This window comes from Protopterus annectens, chromosome 2.part1 (genome assembly GCF_019279795.1).
Source record: "Protopterus annectens isolate FY-2018-M chromosome 2.part1, PAN1.0, whole genome shotgun sequence".
Taxonomy (NCBI): domain Eukaryota; kingdom Metazoa; phylum Chordata; order Ceratodontiformes; family Protopteridae; genus Protopterus; species Protopterus annectens.
The window spans coordinates 102,691,987-102,705,310 of NC_056729.1; positions in this window are offsets into that span (position 1 = coordinate 102,691,987).

Consider the following 13,324-nt stretch of genomic DNA (forward strand, 5'->3'; position numbering starts at 1 on the left):
TTCTAGTTCAAAGTAATAACTTTTCTGGCAATTGCAAGAATTGACCAGAGTAACTGAATCAGAGATTTAGGTATTACATTAGGTATAGGAACATTGAATAGGATTAGTGAGTTAGAAATATGACAGTTATAAGACCATAAAGCATTTATAAAATATCTGAAGTCTTTCCAGTATTGAACAATATTTCTACATTCAATGAACATGTAAACCCAGTCGGCCTCTAGTAATTCATCACATTTCCAGCATTTACTTTCACTATTTTTGAGTATAAGATTTATTTTATTATGTGGAGTATAGAAACTCCTTTTCATAAATTTCCATGTATACAATCTCCAATATAATGAAGAAGAGGTACCATACGTAGAATTCAATAATAATTTTTTTGGATTCATCAGATATTTGTTCTCCATTAATCTTTACATAATAATTCCAAAAATCTGAGTCAAACTTTAGAGTGTCTTCTCTTAGTATCTTATAGATAGGTGAGATACTTAATTTTTGATCATCTGTCTTTTCAAGACACCTAATAAAAAGCTAGATCAAACTAGGTATAGATTCAGTCTCTAGGTTGATTGATACTCTCATTTTGTTTTCCATAAACCACCGTAATGAGTGTATAAACAACCGTCTTGACTATTATCAAAACTACATAAAAGAGAGTTTAGTGGTTTAATACTCTTATTTTCAATAAACTGATGCCAGAATATCAAGTTATTTTCCTTTAATTTGTGCATCGCATTGATGTTGAAAGAATCTAGGCAATCAGGGGAGTATGCTACAGGGAATATAAGAAATAAAAATTGTTTAATGTTGTATTACAATCAATTATATTTTTAAAGTTATTAAATATTTGATTAATACCATAAGAAAAATGCTCAAACTTCTTATTAAATAAACAAAATTCACGTAAAAATGTAAAAGCCAATGAACTCTACTTATGCCAAATTGTTCCTTAAATTGATTTTCTATAGTTCTGACATCAGTTATATGAATCTCATGTATTGTTTTCCTGCCAGATATATAGGTAGGTGTGATCCAATGTAATATTACATTTATAACTGATTTGGAATAAAGATCTAAGCTAGGTAATGCTATCCTATTACTGTTCCAAGCTCTAATACGCCATTTATATGCAATCCTAGGTTTTAAGGGGAACCATAAAAATTTAAGTAGCAGTGAATTTAATTTTTTAAAATAAGTTTTTTGGGAGGGGGTAGTATCAATGACTGTATATAAAACAAAATTTTAGGTTAAATTATCATTTTAATTAAAGAGAGCTTATCCTCCATTGTGAAGAACATTTTATTCCATCTTTTGATTAGTTCACTAATGGTGGTTATTAAATTATTGTAGTTTAGTTTAACAGACTCTTTCCATGTACTCTTTATACTGACACCCAAATATTCTAATACAGGGGTTCCCAAAGTGTGCGCTGTGGCATCCTGGGGACCAGTGGCTTCCTCACAGTGGCACCGCAAACTTATAAGTGTGGCACCCCTTATTTCCCGACATTTTTAGTTTTTAAAAAATTAAATCACAGCTTTGTGAGCTGACATCATTAGGCACGTGATGACGTCAGCTCTGTAAGATGACTGTCAGCCTGTCAGAATCAAGCTCGCATCCATTTCCGGCTGCTCAACATTTCAAATGTTTAGCCAGGAACAAGTGGATATATGCTCCGTGGTGGTGGCACCTGCATAATTTCACCTGCCTTAAACCGCAACCAAATGGAAAAGATTCCTGTTCAGCTTTTTTTTTGTTAACGACTTGGTATACGAGTTTTACATTTACACCACTTCAGCCCTATAAGGTATTCCTAGTTTTCTATTTCATTATTCATAGGATTGTGGCTTGGGTTGAAAAGTAAAGCAAACATGAGTGTCTTTATAGTGCTATGTGCTCTACAAACAAGTCTCGACAGGTTTGCTCGGATACTTGAGCTAATGCTATGCCCTACGTACTTTGAGAATTATATTTTATTGTGATGTAGCTAACATAGTCTTTTGTTCTTTATTCATACATCAGAGGTCTCTTCTTGATTTCTTTTTGATTCGTTTTTAAAGCAGCTAAGACCGATGTTTGATTTGCCTGTGGAATCGGTTTATTTGAATACGTATAGTTTGTAAGTTACCGACAAAGATTCGCTTAGACATAACAGTAAAGTGTGCTACGGTTCTTAGTTATGTTGTCTCACAATCCTGTTTTTAGAGCTATGCTTTTTTACTTTTAATCTTTGTAGACTTTGTAAACTATGTCCAAAACTTAGGTTGCCCGATGTAAGTGTGCCATTTTTGTAAATAACTACTATTCCAGTGGCCATTGTTCCTTGGCTTGTGTGCTCATTCAAGTGCTGCTTATAAAAATCTGTAACCTAGACATCTATTCTAATGCATATTATGTCTGTTTTCCAAATAATGCAGTAGAAGAAAAGGGAAGTTGTGACACTAGACTTAGAAATAATTCATTCTGGCATTTCACTAATCTGGCAAGTCCGTATAATATGCCAGTTCTGCTGTTGAGGGTGCAGTGTAATACCTACCAAATGATAGCTTGCTGAGCTGTGCATAGCTAATGTTTGTATGAAATACCCTTGTACACATTTTAGAATTATTTACCGAGCAACGTTTCTAGGGGTGTTTTTAATGTTAAGTGGGGTTGGGATAGTATTATGAGGTCTGGTTACCGAACATCATTTTCTGCTACATCTATGTAACAGTTGAGAGGTATGCTGGACAGAGTCAAATAATAGGGACAGATTTCAAATATTGCTCTTATAAATTTAAAGTTAATAAGGTTGCCATTAGGTTTGCTTACTTCTCAACCGTAGTAGATCAGTGTTATGCTGTTAAGCAGAATGCACACTTTTTTTGATAATTGTCTTGTTATTGTACTTTTGAGCTTTTCTCCCCAGGTCTCCTAATCCAGTCAGGCAGCCTCGTTAAACAAATGTCAAATAACTAAATAAATAAATAAATTAATTAAATATGCACTTTATGTGTGCTGCAAGGGGGGGGGGGCTTGGGAAAACCTGGATTCAGCAAGGGAGCCAAGAATCGAAAAAGTTTGGGAACCACTGCACTAGTGTATCACACCCAGCAAAAGGATGTGCGACTGTTTCCAATTCTGCTTTACAAAACTTGCATTTGTTTGTTTCTCCAAAATGTTTAATGGATTTTGTAAACCAGCATGCATGCAGTCCACTATCCTGGGCCACCAATGTTAATCTTTTGTCTTTGGGTTTAAATTCACCTCTCCTTAACCATTCCTGTGTCAGATCCTGATCGACATAGGTTTATAGGTTCATAGGTAGATACTAGAATACTGGCCCTAGGACCTATATAAGCCTAGCCAAAAAGGTACCCTGGCTTTTTCCACCCAAGAAAATTATTTTCCTGTGCCTCTGTCAAGCAGAGCCACAGAAGTGATCCCCGGGGTGAATTTCCTATCTCCCATCCAATCATCAAGATTTTTCTTGAAGAGTGCTAATGAGGAGCTCTGTTTGATATAGATAGGTAGTTTGTTCCAGAGTATGGGAAGTCTCTGGGACTGGAATCTATCCCTCCAGCATGTTCTGTTTATTGTGGTGACAAGGTTTAGCTCCCTAGAGTGTGTAGCTCAGAGGGATTGGGATTTTTTTAAGTGGAGCATGTCCAACAGCTCAGGGTTTGACATAGCTTTGCATGTTAGGCAGAGATCGCCCCTGAGTAGGCAATATGCAATGGAGTAAAACTGGAGTCCTTTGAGACTGTCTGCATAGGGCATCTGTTTGAGGCCAGTAATCCTCTTTGTGAGGTATTTCTGCAGCCTTTCTAGTTGTTGTAGATGTCTTGTGAGGTACATACCAAAAGGGGCGCTGTACTCTATAATGGGTCTAATGAGTGTTTAGTAGAGGGGAACAATGACCTCTTTTTTCCTGGATGAGAAACCTTTTGTGATGAGGTGTGCCATGTAGAAGGATTTCCTGACTACTGTGGTGATGTGATTATCAAAGAAGAGGCCACTGTCCACCTGTGTCCCAAGGTCTCTAATCACACTTTCAGTGTTAAGTAGACTACTGCCTTTTACCAAAAGGGATGACAATGCACTTTTTGACATTGAGCTTGAGGCCATGGCTTTGACACCAGGCATCTGTCTCAGTGAGGCCCGTTTGTAGGATGCCCACATCGTTAGGAGTTTCGATTATGGCTACTAGTTTGCAGTCATCTGCGAACTTCATTAGCCAAAGACCTTCTGTGTTAGCCTGTACATCTGAGAAGTAGATACCAAACAGGAGAGGACTCAGGACTGAATCCTCTGGTACTCCACTTGTCACTGGTCTGAAGCTGGAATTGGAGTCTGCTACTTTCACAGTGTGGGTTCTGTCAGTGAGCCAGTTGGCAACCCATCTTGTGACATCGAGATTTATGCCTAGTTTGGGGGATAGTGTCAAAAGCCTTGGCAAGATCTAGATAGGCTATGTGAACCACCTTACTCTCATCTACGGCTTTAGTGACCACTTCAAAGAAGTCTGTCAGGTTTAGGAGACATGATCTGCCTTTTACAAACCTGACCTGGGTGGGGTCCAGAGTTTGGAGATTACCAATGTCATTGTTTATAAGTTCCATGATGATACATTCCATAGCCTTGCAGACCAGGCTCATCAGGCTAATGGGGCTGTAGTTTGCAGTGTCCATGGTGGCTCCCCCTTTGTGGAGTGAGATAACTATCGCTGTGTGCCATTCACTGGGCACAAAGCCTGAGGTGAGGCTATGATTGAACATGGTACTTAGGTGGGGTGCCAGTTCATTCTGTAGTTCATGTAGAACATGGCCTTGGATGTTGTCAGGTCCCACGGATGCTGTGTTCTTGGCTTTGAAGAGTGTGGTTTTTACCTGTGCAGCCGTGATTACAGGAACTTTGCATTCTTCCAGTACAGAGATGGGCCCTTTAAGGGGTAAGAGAGGGGTAAAGTTAGCACTGAACCTATCTGCCAGGATGTTGGCAATATCAGTTGGTTCTGTATATTTAGTGCCATTGTGCTGTAACTCAGAGCAGATCTGAGTGTTGCCATTGAGATTCTTGACATAGCTATAGAATGCTTTGTGGTTGTCTTTAAAATCAGTGGCGATTTTGTTTTCGTAACTAGCTTTGGAGGATTTTATGAGGGATCGCCAGGAGTTTTCTGTATTAGCAACTATATATATATATATATATATATATATATATATATATATATATATATATATAGATATATATATATATATATATATATATATATATATATATATATATATATATATTTTTTTTTTTTTTGTTTGTTTTTTAGCACATTAAATTTTTGCCTGATTTTTGTCTACTTCTCGTTTGATTTCCATTCCTGCATGACACCAATATGCTTCTGCTAAACTAAGCAGGGAAGTCATCTTAGACTTGTTCTCTTCATGTTTTAAAACTTTCAATATGTTTGGATCTTGTGAGGTCAGCAGATATGTAGGCAGTCCTATGATTGTAGATATATGCATGTAACCAATTCTGAGGAGGCCTATACTGCCTTCAAAATGGGGAATATATAATCTTGGTTGTTGTTGTTGTTGTTTGTCTTTCAGCTTTTCCCTGTTAGGGGTCGCACAGTGGAACTCCGGTCCGCTAATGATTGGCAGACATTGATTTTTATAAATCATTTGATAAGTGGGAAGCATTTTCCTTCTTTTCCTGTTCAACCAATTCGGTACCTTTTGGGGCCAGTCAGTCACCCCAAAACTGTAATTTAGAACAGGAGGAGCAAATTGGTTTATTGCTTGGACTTTGTTCTTTGATGTCGGGGCTGATTTCCGTATTAACTTTAGTTTTCTAAAATATTCTTACTAAGTTATATCCACATTTATTCATGTTTTATTGTCGATCCTTCATCAGTTCCCAAATATTTATACACTCCCTCCTGTTCAAGTTCCTTTATATTACTTTCCTTTCCCAGACTGATATTTCCTTCATGTTGCAGCTTTCCTGCTTTAAAGGTTGCTTTTGCACATTTATCAAGACCAAATGACATTCTTATGTCATCTGAGAAAGTTTTTACCTCTTGCAGTTTTGTTTTCAATCCCTCATATGATGAGCTATACAGTTTTAAATCATCTACAAAAATAAACGAGAAGTCTTTACACTTTGTTGTTGTCTGGAAGCCAAATTGTAACCATGACCTAATCTGTTAAGTAGACATCTTAATGGATTAGGGGGCAAGACAAAAGAGCAGTGGTGACAAAGACTCTCCCTGGAATATCCCCTTTGAATTTTTATCCCTGGCATAGTAATGTGTCCTTTATCATGGCTTAGCCGCAAAGTGATTGGCCACTGTTTCATGGTTACTGTAATGTAATTGATCAGTGTACAATGTATCTTATACATTTGTAACCACTCCTTTATCCATGAATGTGGGATGCTGTCAAATGCTTTTTTGTAGTCATAGAGTTATGCCATACTTAGATTATTCCCCTTTTTACAATTTTCCATTATGACTTTAACAACAAATGATGTTTTGCTCCATATGACTTTCTTTTGTTACCCTTTTGTTCTATTGCCATGATTGAGTTTTCTTCTAAATGAATATAAGCTCTGTCAGCATCAGTTCCAGTGTATAGTTTATACATTGTTGGAAGGCAAGTTATTGGTCTATAGTTTTTAGGATCTCTTGCAGGTTCACCTTTAGGGAGGAGGAGTATTATTTTTCCTTTTGTTAACCAGGTTGGTGTCTGTTCGGGGTGCATATAAATAGTTCTTACTCAGGGCTAAATCTTCATGTAAACATGTTAAAACTTTTAGCCAGAAGTTAGGTACTGCATCTGGGCCTGCGGTTTTCCATTTAGGAGTTTTTCTTAATTTTGTTTCAATTTCTCTGCCAGTTACTTCATCCCATTTCATATCCTGTACATTTAACCTTTTACTGTTTCTTTTACTTCTATCCATTCAGCATCTGTTATGTTCCACAGGATCTTTACAGATATTTCTTCAAATGTGTCTATTTCTTCTTTTTTTAGTGGCATTTCTATTCCTTTTGTCTTGTTTCCCAATTCTCTATAAGTCTTTTTTTTTTTGGGGTCATCAATGAATTGCTTATTTTGTACTTTTCTTTTGTATTTATTCATCAGCATATCTTTTAAGTTTTTCTTTCTGTGCTGATATATTTAGTTTATTATTTGCAATAGTGTACAACAGATCCTGGTCTGTTCTGATACTGTGCATTGTTTTATCATTTTTATCATTCTAAGTATTTTTGTTGATCTGTTCTCTCTTCTAACAGTGCAATGTTTTGTCTTAATCACTTTATAGTTTTTCTCTATCCAATACTTTCGTGGTGGCATTTTATTTCTTCCCTTCCTTTCCTTTACTGCCCTATGTTTTTGTAGTAAGACTTTGTCTGTTATTAATTTAGCTGCTCAGTAGTATATCTTATTTACTTCGATCATTTAACATGTAAATCTGTGAATAGTATTGATTACTGTTTTCATTTGTTTTATCAAACTTCTAACATTTTGGGTCTTATTGACTTTCTATAATCTATTTCTTTCATTAATCTTAATATGTTTATCCATCTCTATTAAATCAAGCAACTCTTCCCTGAGATATTTTTTTTTCTAAACTAAGGGCACATTCTTTGTTCTCCCTTTCCTGCAGGCATTCTTCCTGTGACATATTCTCTTCAGCTTCATTCTGTGTCATCTGTTGCTCTTTCATAATGGAACTCCCTGGCCTATCACTCCACAATATTGACTGTGTTAGAGTTGCCACAATTTTCTGTTCCTTCCCTTGCTGTGCAACTCCAACTGAACCTTTGTGCTGGTTTCCTATTGAAGGCTCCAAAGTATCTTCATATGGCAACTGATCAGTTGCTTCCTGCTCCACTGGTTTCTCGTTAATTTGGGGACTCATTGTTCTATCATGCTGTGATGTTACCAGAGTTAGATTTTCTACACTAAATCCTTCACTATGCAGGTAATCCATAACTTCAGTTTCTGTTTCTATAACTTCTCCATTACTAATCCTCTTTTCTACTTTCTCCTTTATTTTCTTAGTTTTTGTATTGTAAATTTTTCCATAGCCAGATGACTTTGCCTGTATTTCTCTTCAAATATCTTTTGTGTTACTTTTTTGTATGGATTAATTTTGCTTTCTCCTTTGCAAGAATATTACACCATATTAAATCTTTTTTTCTTTCCCATGTCTATATTTCTTTTTCAGATGTCTCCTGTTCCTCGTGTTTCTGCTTACTTTGGGAACTCATTGTTTCATCATGCTGTGAAATAACTTGTGTTTAACTTTCAACATTAAATCCTTCATTTTGTAGGTATTCCACAACTTCAGCTTCTGTTTATTTAATTTCTACTTTACTAATTTTCTGATCTATTATCCCTCTTTGTGATTTTGTTTTTTGTATTGTGAAATTTTTCACATCTGGGTGCTTTTGCTTGTATTTCTCTTCAAATATCTTTGGAGATGCATTTTTTTGTATTGATTAGTTTAGCTTTCTCATTTGCATAAATATTACACAATATCAGATCTCTCTTTCTTTCCCATGTCCATGTTTCTTTTTTTATACATTTTAAAAATCTCTAGCTTTTTTTTTTTTTTTTATATTTTCAGACTTCCTCAGTCACCTCTTTTTCCAAATGGCCCAAGATTTCTTGGTCTATATACTGTTTTTCATGAATCTGTTGTATTAATGAACACAAATTTGCATTTGAATCTTTTGACAGTTTTTCTTGTGCAAATATTTTCTTTCCTCTAATTTCTCTTTTAATCTTTTTGTATATCTTCTATCCGGAAATTCTGGGCTTCTTGCATAATAGTGACAATACATAATTTCTTTCTTATCCTCAATAGACCACTCTGTCATCTGTATGTCTCTTTTTTAGCCTCTCAGGTTTTGTGTTTTTTTGTGGACAACTGCTTCCTTCTACAACAGGGGGGACATCTTCCTCCTGAGCCTAGCCTAACCCCATGTAGGAATGTTTCCATGTCTTGAGAACTCTATAGTGTCATTTTTCCAGTCTTGGCACCAGTGTGCCTAGCAGGATTGGGCATTTTTTTATCCTGGGATTTGTGCACCCAGCTTTCTTTTTTATTTTGTTAACCTCCTTCTGTCCATGATACATGCTATATAAAATGCAGTCTATATATATCAGTGTCATCTTGGCAAGATTTTGTAAAAAATAGGGTCCACCTTATGAAGGTATTCACCAAGACTTGAGGATGAGTTCACTTCCAGCAATACCACTCTCTTTTGCTTGCTGGTTTTATCATCTGTACATTTGGACCCCATCTCTCCATTCATACCTGTGTGAGTGTTCCCCTGTGAATGTATTATTTTATTCAATATAACATAATACATTCACAGGAATACAATCACACAGGTACCCCTGTGAATGTATAATTTTATTCAATATGGTTTCACGTAATGGGAACCAAACCAGACCACTTCAATATACTACTGTTTTTAATTTTTAATTTTCTAGTACCACACTGTCAAAGATAACACGTGCATACAGTGATGAATCCTTTCCTCCTTACTGCTTACTAAAATATGGCATACAAAATAATATTAAATAATATATTTTTCTTACACTTAGTCATATATCCAGCTTCTAATTGTATTGCTTACAGTTTGCCAGGGGAACTACTTATCTCAATGCAGTTCCATCTTATACCTACAAGATTCTTGTTCCTATTCTTGGACAATCATAGCTTGGTCAGTTATATTAAGAAATCAGAATGACAATATCATCCAATGTCTTCTCTTCTTCAATCTCCACATTCATATTTCTCTTACATAAAGCATTTACACAATAATTATGACGTTATCAATAGCTTTATATCAGTAGCTGTCATAAATAATAAGTGATTTATAAAATACCCACAACTGCCTTTCCTAAAACAGTCAGTGTTAATATTTTAGATATATGTTTCCTCATAAGTGTTTCACTTTTCAGATAAGAAAAGCATAAAAATAAGACTGAACCCAGGAAAGAGAATCCATACCTCATCCACCGTCAGTCATCACTTTGATACTGTACTGTACTGTAAACATTAATTCAATAATCCCAGATTGCTTCAGCCCAGTCAGATATCACATTTGTCTTTCCTCAAGTCACAACATATACACAGAATGTCTCTTAAAAAATAACACAGAGCAAGAATATCACCCCTCCACACTCCCTGCTAAATATATATTCCAACTCCGAGATCCCACTACAGTGAGGAAAGGGCATTCTTCACTGTACCGCGATCTCAGAAGAAGTACTTCGAGGTCCAGTACGTTCGATATTATGAGCGTTCACAATTTGTGCGATTCGCTCATATGATAAAGACCCAGATTATTATCCAGTTCACTGAGCTAAATTCTGACAATCCCCAGCCAAAGTCAGACATCATAGACCGGCCCCATCTTCATCTAATTCAAACACAAATAAGGTGGATCCCTGCAAATATCATACATCAATCCTTTTGCTTATCAGAATAAAATTCACTATGTACTCATATCACATAAAGTGGCATTCATTTGTAGTTAAAAGAATATCCACAAACAGTGCCAAAGAATTGATAAAATAGTACTCGAAGAATACAAGATATTAACCAACTAGCCCAATGAAATCTTCACATTACCCAAAACTAAGAAAGAGGTTTCCCTTTCCCAACCACATTGATTCAAAATGTAACTAATCCTCATTAATAATCTACTTTATATACTGCAATGTATTTAGAACCAAAATACACAGCTATAACAATACATTCTGTATTGCTTTCCTATTTAATCCAAACCTTCCTTTTCCATCACTCCTGACTGAAACATTTACTTTCCCAGATTAATAAATCATTCTGGATACTTTGCATTGTCTTCTTGGCAGAGCTGTAACCAGGTTAACTGACATCCTAGGTACTTTCCTGACTAGTACCCTCTTTAAACTTTGCTGAGGACCAAAGAAAAATGTCCTCAGAAGTTGAAGACCTTTAAAAAGTCATCTCAGAAGTTAAGGACCAAAATATGTCTACAAAGTTGCAGAAATGTAGCATGAGCTTCTTCTAGCTGCTTGCTGCTCTTCCATTGCAGAAATGTAGCATGAGCTTCAACTAGCTGCTTGCTGCTCTTCCATTGCAGAAATGTAGCATGAGCTTCTACTAGCTGCTTGCTGCTCTTCTGTTGCAGAAATGTAGCATGCGCTTCTACTAGCTGCTTGCTGCTCTTCTGTTGCAGAAATGTAGCATGCGCTTCTACTAGCTGCTTGCTGCTCTTCCATTGCAGAAATGTAGCATGAGTTTCTACTAGCTGCTTGCTACTCTTCCATTGCAGAAATGTAGCATGAGCTTCTACTAGCTGCTTGCTGCTCTTCCTAATACAAATGCATTCCTTTAAACAGCTTTGATATGAGCTGCATACATGAATACAAGTGCTGCACTTATGTCTGCCTGGTTATTCTTCTAATATTCCAATTGTACCAAATAACAACTTGAGTCTGGGGCAGCTGCCTCTGTGTCCAACCCTAATTGTGCTACTGTGATTTTTTTTAGATCTCAAGAGGTGTTATTGCAAAATCCTACTGTGAAGTCTGCCAGCCCCGCTAGCTAGAATTGTGTAAATAATTCTATGTCATTGTAAATATTAATATGATCCATAGGCTTGTCTACAAATGTAAGTAACCCATATGTTCTGCACTGAGCTTCAAAAACGTAACCTAAGTGCACCCTGCTGGAAAAGAGCAGAAATGTGTATAAACTACATGCCTATACAAATGTATGTGTTGATGGTAAAGGCTGGAATATACAGAGTTAACTTGCAGACTCTAAGAAAATAAGTAAAGTGTGTTATGATGTGTTATTAAGTTAGTTTATCTCAGCTAAGAGACAGGATGTCTAGGCTAGGGGCTTCTTTCTATTGTCCTGAGCTAGAGATAATTACTAGGTTTCACATGTAAAGTGCTTTTGTATTGTTCTGTGGCTTCCTAGCAGCTGTACATCTGAGAGATAAGTATTTTTCACAAACACATGTTAAATTTTAAGTTCCTGTTAGCCTGGGAACTAAGGCAGAGGTGACAATAATGATGTAATCTGAGATAACCCATCAGAAATGTTTGTTAGTAACTTAAGAGATATCTCAAAGAGAAAGTCCGTGCATTTTGTATTTGTCTCTAGACCTGAAAAAACATCACCAGCACTTGCCTTGTTCTGTAAATAAGACTTAGATCATAGTATCTCTCTTAGAGATAGATAAGAAAATAGTAAGATCAGTCTAGATGTTTTCTGTATTTCCTGTGATTCTGAACTCTGTTGTCACTGTGTTGAGTTATTGAGTATTGTCTTGTGCTTTTATTAGTTATTATTAAATATATTTAAACCTTTTAATTGTGGTTGGTTTTGTTTAGAGATATTTAAGCTCTTAGAGTACTCATGTGTATTTGATAACACTGTACAGGCCACTCTAATAGCCATAAAAGTTTGGTCACACTTACCATTTGGATAATAGTGACATTACACAGTAGAATTAGTCACCATTTGTAAGGGCCTTATTAGTAGCTGATAAGAGTGGTTGGTGGCAGCAGGTACTACCTTATAGTCTGGGCAGAAGGGGGAGCATAGCTAGTAAATCTGTGCCAGCCTTCCCCAGGAGTGTCTGTATGTTTGGATATAAATCAAATCTCAAAGTGTGTGTGTGTGTGTGTGTCAGCTACTTGGGCAGGGACACAAAGCACTGGTTGGACAGAGAGGGTACTGGAGGTTTTGGCTTGACCACTCTGCTGAGATCTGAACCCTATAGCTGTACCAGTGGGGAGTCTTATTGGGGATCTAGAGAGAGAGGGAAAAAAACAGCCCCCGACTGACTGTGATCTATGTGTGCTCTTAAGGGAAATTGTATTTTACTTTGTGTGTACTTGACATCCTCCAAATATGCATGTAGCTTACTAGTGCTAGTGGTGAGGATTGAGGCTCCTTGATTACTGGGCCAGTGCAGGGGTGTCACACCTGCCCACTGTCATCATACCATTAGTAAAACGAAACAGTCCAGAAGGAAAAATGCTGTCAGTGTCACTGAATATACCAATATCAATGTCAAGTTCCTCTTCTTACATTCATGTATCACTGCATGACATGACAACATCAACTCAGCTATTTGCATCAAATAGGCAGCATCAAAAATACTCATCTTGACTCCAAAGCAGAGACATCAAATTATTTCCTATGATGATTTAAAATAAACCACAATTGTACACAGCCAGCCAACAGTCCCAGATGTGGCACAGTGTGGATGTGTAGACTCTAACTTAAAACTGTTAACAGGAATACCTAACCAGTCATTCATCTT